A 7,553-nucleotide genomic window follows, 5' to 3' on the forward strand; every position below is an offset into this window, starting at 1 on the left:
AGGACCGTCTTCCACTATATGTCGGCGCCATTATCATATAACAGTAATGGGCAAAAGCGCCGTCTATGTCTGTCTAAAGGGACGGTGTGAAGTTGACTGATATACCGACTGTGACGTAACGCATCGTCAGCTTAGTTTCTCGTGTTGTTGGCACCACTGACGCTTTGACATTACCACACCGACAAAGTTAAACATACAGTATGGTTTTAAGTTCAACTTAATGACCTATAAACGTCCTATAATGTCCACAATCATAAAATATCTCTCACAGCCAGGCTTTAGATTATAACATTAAGATTTCACATAAATGAAATTCTGCAAGGCAGGTTACATGGTTTTTACTTTGAGATGGATAGCATAATTAATATAAAGTACTGTCACAATAAAGGTTATTTTATGGTATGCTATGGTTTTTAAAAGAAAATGCTAATTAAAGGTGAACATTTTGGGAATAACTGATTTTCTTTCAAAATTTATGTCAAATTAACCAACATTTACTTTTATTTGAAAGAGTACTGTAATTAGTTACTCATAAATAACAACAGTTAATGATTTTGTCTATTATGACTAGTTTCTATTCTTTATCTCTTTTCAGTGACATTTGCTGTACATGTGAAAGTGCAAAGCCTGTTCAGTTGTTGTACAAAGTAGGTTTAAACTTCTGCGGCATGATAGGTTAAATCACAGACATTTTGGACATACTAGTCGTTTTCCATGTGTTTATTCAAACTGCCCCTGCACATTTAAAACATGGAATGCGCTTAGAATTCATTTAAACAGATTTCATGTGATTGAAACTAGACAGAAACAGTTTAAAAATATAATATTCAGTTGCCATATATGTAATTGTGGTTTTTGAAAGGCGACCAGGGCAACAAGGCAGAAAGCTGAAAGAGATGATGTCAACTGTAGTTCAAGTAAGTGAGCAAATGATGATGATGTTGCTACCATATCCTCTAATATCTTTTGTTTATTGCCAAACGCGCTTCATTTCAACTCTTTGCTGCCTCACTTGCAAAAGTCGCATTGCATAAACACTGGCAGACACCATGAGCTGGTAAATAAACACAACATGGGAGTGTGTGCGAATAGGGGTCATGCTTTTGGGATTGGGGTGGAATTTTAAGGGTTCTGTACTTTTATTTTGCTTAAAATTTTATCAAGCAAGTTCGCAGTATGTTAAATATAAGATCTATTAACAAAATACATCAAACATTTATAGAATAATAAACAAATGATTATAAAAAGTCACAATTACGTGAAAGAAACTTTCAGCTTGAGAGAGTGCTGGTTGGCAATGCAAAAGTCATCTCCACAAAGCGAAGAAAAGGTTACATAAAGCATAAGTTTCTTACCTTTTTTAATCAGCGAGATTGTGAAAGTGATGCAGGGAATGAAAGAGATTTACAGCATGAATGGTACATTCCAGACGTGCCCTGTGGAATAAGAATAATGAAGAAGAAAAATCTGGGATGCATTTCAAACAAACAGCTGAAATCTGGCAAAGATCCTTTTGTTTGGATAGGATCACACGACAGGGATGTGGTTACATGACAGATCTGAGATATCCCCAATATCATAGCCGGCCACATCAAACAGTTCAATCTCTGACTCAGCTCATGCTGAGAAACATGTTTGTCAACATAAGTTGACCGTGCTCTGTTTGTGCAAAAGTCTACATGTTATTCTGATACGTGTAAGTCTCACAGATGCACAAAAATCCATCTTGGAGAGCAGAAAAAAATGAAAACATTGGGATGTGAGGGAAAGGAGGCTATATCATATCTTTTTGTCTGTAAAATCTTTTAAATTTTCCAATTATTATTTTGAAAGTAGCAGCGGTCAATTACCTTCGGTTCTGTGGAGGAACTGAACATTCTCACCAAGGAAAACTAAACAGCCTACTGGTAAATCAAACCATGCGTGTCCACAAGTCTTTTCGGCACATGTGGATGTCATAAATAATACATTTGTTGGGTTGAGTGCGCGGAGAGGACAAAAAAACAATGAAAGAAAAATTAGAAAGCGTAATAAAATTATACCTATTTGCTTTCTAAGAGTGGTAAGCGCCACTTTAAGAAGGTATTTTCAACCAGGATGTTAAAATCGCCAAACCAAAAGCCCCTGTGCAGTCAAACAATATGCTCCCCTCACCACAAGATTTAGACACAAGAAATGATTTAGAATAATTTAGTTTTAATATCATTAATTTTTTTATTAACTTCATAATAATAAAGCCCAAAAAATATGACAGGACTGAGCTAGCAAACAAAAAGCTATAGCAGCAAATTATATAAAATTATGTAATATTATGATATGACTATGCCGTTATTTGTGCTTCCTAATAACTCATACTATAGCGTTGGATCCTTTGTTGTCCACACCACCAGCACCCATGTGCAATCCAAAGAAAGAACAGGTTACAGGTGTGCAACACAACACTATTGACAGGTCCTGGGAAAATAATCTGAACTTTGAGTTTCATTCAGTCAAATTTGAGTTTTATTAAGTCAAATTGCAAATGAAATTGCAACATGATGGCCATCATACGGAAATGAAGCTGGACATGCTCTGGTTAGCAAGCAAGAGGTATTAGTACGGCTTTAAAGCTGTTGAGATCCAGTGCTTCATGAGCTAAACTAAACGGCTGAGTCACTTCTAAACTTGCAGGGGCACAGGCTTATGCACGTGTGAGAGATAGATGTAGACTTGCTGTTGTTCACAAGATATCTAAACCAAGAAGAGGAAGTGTCAGCATCAAAGGAGGGAGATGTAGTGAAATTCCTTTCACCTCCAATAGCTGCCATTATGAATTCTGTCAGGCACATGTCTAAGACTCCTTTGTCCTGGAGCTGAAAGGCATCATTGTTTAGAAAGAAGAAATGAGAAGCAGAGCGAAATGCTCGTGAAGAAATTAGCGCGAGCACAGAGCTGGTGTTTTTTGAAACTCAACACTAACATCTTCTCACATCAACTTAACGTGCCTCAACCCGAACACTATTCGCTAAGTAAAAGGACCTTGGTGAAAAAATGATTTTTTTTTTGGGTCATCTGTTTAATGCACAAAATTATAATTGTCCAATATTCTATACTGCATATTAACTTTTCACATTGCAACGCATTTATCTTATATCAAAGTAAAACATAATACTATTTTGAAGGGTGTGCATGAGATGACTAGCATCACTTTGTGATGGTTGGTTGCATTGGAAAGAGTCTTTTCACACACAGTCCATGGCTGTATTAACACAGGAAAGGCAGTAATGTTCTTCTTACAGCATTATATGTCAATGCAGGATACTCTGCACGGTTAATTTCTAAAGAGGTGCTTGTAGAAATGTCAATAAGACTTTTGGTAGGACCAGCGAATCCTGTTAGCTGTTAATGGGAACATACGATGCACACTCACGCTTGACCGGAAAAGATACATTGATAAGCTAATTTGATTCGATCATCTATTTTACATTGTAACTAGCATTGTGCAGTTTGTGCACTTGAGATTGGACACAAGTTTTTGACATACATGAACTTGGTTAATTTAATCTTTAATTGTTACAAAGCTTTCACATCAGTTTGGAAGCCAACAACACCAGGCTGTCTAATGCTAGTGGAAAGCCTTCATGCAGCAAACATTTGCAAAAGTTATAGAGGCGCGAGTCTGTTTAGAGTCGCATAAAAATTGATATAAATTTTGTGGTTACTGAAAAGTTCCTTGTGAAATTTTGAAAATGTAATCTGAGACTCCGGCCCAAATCTTTTGTCAAGATTTTATATGAAGTCTTAAAAAGAGGCCTCCTCAAAACCACCTGTGATTCACACCCTGCATCCACTCACCTCAGGCTTAAGACTTTTTTTGCTTTAAGGCCTTACATGGGATGCATCTTGGAGCACCAAATTGAAAACAAATTCGTCGCCTTGGAATGATAAGGTTCTGTGTGACATTTTTGTCAAAATTGAGTTCTTCACATAGTCTTAATCTGTAAATACGTATTTACATTATGTGATGTTAATTGTTTTGGGACATTTTTTAAAAAGTCAAATGGAATGCAAAAACTTTGAAGCATGTTATCTCTAAACTGCTCAGAAAGCGGTTAGGACCTTTTAATTGGAAAGCGACGAATTTTGTCTAAATGTGTGCCTCTATTTCCCTCACATTCTGACAGATTGTTGAATTTGCTATGTGAAGTGCAGGCTAGACGCTAACAACTCTGTCCACCCTATGAGTACTTTAGATGAAATTGCATTTAAAGTACCGCACAAAGTGATCATAAATAATTTACAACTTTAAAGTAAAATCAGTCAAACTGACAGATCTGGCAAAAAAATCTGATATTAAACCTCATGTTACTTGTCAAATTTAAAATATTCACAAAGGACTTCGATTTCTCGCCTGCGTGTGGTAAAATTTGACTTAAATTGTGAATCTGGTTCTAGCCAAAGATGCTATTGACTTTTATTTCCAACACATTATAACTACATTCTTTTTGAGGCAAAACCGAAGTGTTCAACTTGCAGTCATTGCTTAAGATGGGAACACGTTGGGCTTATACATGTTTCATGAATATAAACAATAAGATTAGCATTGGCTCTGTGAAACTGCACATTTTTTCATGTGTTCATACAATGAAATATTACAACATGAATAGATTTGAATCACCTTGCTTCACTGATACCAACTGAAAAAATGTACCATTTATAAAAATATAATTTAAACTTAATTTAGCATTGCGCCATATCCTTCAGACAGACTGAAACAACAAAAGCAAATAGCCTTTGGTGAAAGTTAAGAGACATCTGTAAAGCAACATGCGTACACATGACTTCACCGAAGCGGAAAACTGCCTCTTGCGATGGCTATTCTAAATCAATAGTGTCTAAAAAAATAATTATTCCACCTAGTAGTCAATAATTTAGTCAATGCTTGGACAGTTCAGTAAATGAAGGGTAAATTCACAGAACAACCTTCTTTAAAAAAAACTTGGGTTGTTATTCATGGCCAGCGCTGTACTTGGAGGATCATTACATAAGAAAACACATTGTTCCTGGAAATTGTGCATTTCACTTTAAACAACACATGCGTCCAAAAACAGATATTAGAGATGCTGAGTGAGTTCACATAAGGTTTCTATGCATCACGGAATTGGCCAGACAGCAACCGAAAACATTGTTTTATACTATAAAACTATTTAGTAGCATATTGAACAATGAGGTGTGATAATATTTCTCAACGCAATCTCAATTACGGAGGCTACTGGCACCAATTTACACAATTCATCAATACATCTTTAAACGGAAACATGCTTTTGATCTGCAGCTTTCAAGAGCTCAATAAAAGTTTTTTGATGGATGCTGACGTCTTGCTGTCTGTGTGGAGAGTTTCCATGTTGAATATCAAAGAACCAAATGGACACCCTCCAGCCAAAAGGACACGAGGCCACAAGAACTACTGTGGTCTGAGAACATCTTCTTGAATTTATTTATTTATTTGCTTTTTGAAGTGGAAAAAAATAACTTTTGCCCAGGTGATGGAAAGAAAAATACAAACGAAAATAAGGGAAAACCACACCGGATATTTCTGTTGCTTGTTCGGTTCTTCCAAACAGTATTGTTTCATTTGATCTACTAGCAGATAATGTACTGTGGATGCATTTGTATCATTCATGTTCAGTTGCTAAACTGCAGATCATTGCATCCTCCCAATTCCTCCCTCCTTGATTCCATTCCCAGAAATGAATCCTTGAAAAGCAAAACATTGTTTCTTGATTGACTGGAAAGGGTTAACATGCCTCATTCTTTATCAGTCCACCCAGCCTCGTCTCTAAACCAAAGACAGACAGATGCTGTGGGTTGGGGGGCATTCCAATTTTCTTGCCAATTCCAACCACCCAGGGAATTCTATGGGGAAACATGGGGAGACTCCCTCTTTCCCCACCTCCTCCCACTTCCTCTGATCGTTTAATTTCTCTTCGAAAAATAGCACAGAACAAAGTCACTTTCTACACGAGGAAATTTATCTCCATTCCCCGTCTGTGGTGCTGAGTGTATGGATTACAGATGATTAATACCTTCTCTGACTCATCACCTGGGGAGTATCCATAGGGGCTTAAGTGTGTAATGCACAGCAGACATCCAAGTGTCTCCTACCCGCCCCCAATTCCCATGCATCGCAGATCACGATTGGACTAATCCGCCAGCTCGCCATCCGGGTTTACAACCAGGCCGAGCTGTGACATAACATGACTGAAGGCTGGATGAGGCCTACGCCACTGCCTTCCCGTTGGGAGTGAGGTATTAAAAATAACACAGGGAACTAATCCGCAATGCTTTGTTTTCGACCTTTGAGGCATAGCCTTTAAATACTCCAGCTGCTGGATGTCTATGGCATGGATGGGAGCCTGGTTCGGCTGGTTTTCCATCTTCATAAGAAGAACCACAGACACAAGCTGTGATTACTGGAACAGTATATCAAATGCAGTCAATTTCACTCTGACAGTGTTATATACACATTCCGATAAATGTAATTAGTTGCTACCTGTACAAATGTCACATGCTAAATTAGTAAGTGTTACGGCGTGCCAACGTGCACACAAGATGGATGACTGTTCCGAGTTGGCTTTCCAAACAGTTATTTTACTTTAAGAATAATATAACCGTGTTTGACATCCTAAAATTGTTAAAAAGGGGAAAGCAGACTACAAACTTCCGTCCTCTGGACTACAGGTGGCACTATTGCGTCAAGTTGAAGCTCACTTTGAGGGTCTCGCGCATCAAAGTGATTGACGTGCTCTTTTACAGACCACTAACAAGCCTTTAATGACCTTTACAAGAGAGGGCATCTGATTCTTCCATTCCTAGTTGCCGGGGAGACGGAGGTCCACATGCAAATTATATTCTGTCTCAAATGAACCATCCTTGATGGCTTCTCAAAAAGCTACACTTCAATGCAGCGGTTCCTGTAAAAATAACCGCTCTGTCAGTCTCCCTCCGCGGTCCCCGGCCTTTCATCGGTTCTGCTAGTTTGGAATGCGAAATCAAACGCAGACACATCCACCGACCGAAGTATTAAAACTGATGAGTAAATGACTTTCACCGCTTCCACTTCGGGTTTTCGAGCCCTTAACAAGTCAGCCGGTCCATGAGAAAAACGGGAGGCAATAAAGTCGACGCTCAACTTTTCCACCGGACTGCGAGTGAAATTATGAGACAATCGCCGCGACTTAATAAACAAAAGAGATTGAAGTAGCAGCTGACCCTGCACGGGCGAGTGAGAAAATAACGCTTTGGTCCCGAAGCGTAGTGGCCGTTACAGACGCGAGCTGTAGGAAACCAGACCTTCGCAGCATCTCTCAATCTTTCCCACTTGAGAAAACCAGTTCTGATCCTTTGTTTTAATTACAGGCGGCGTTTTCCTGATGGTCTCTCTTTAATTGAGGGGCACGAGTCCCAGAGTGAGACTGCCTGCTGCTAGGCCTTCTTTTAATGGGAGTTTCTGTTCCCCGTAAGCGTTTCAGCAGAGCCTCGCGACCGGCTGTGAGGTAGCGTGAAGCCGGGGC

The sequence above is a fragment of the Barbatula barbatula genome (genome assembly GCF_947034865.1).
Source record: "Barbatula barbatula genome assembly, chromosome: 12".
In the NCBI taxonomy this organism is placed as follows: Eukaryota; Metazoa; Chordata; class Actinopteri; order Cypriniformes; family Nemacheilidae; genus Barbatula; species Barbatula barbatula.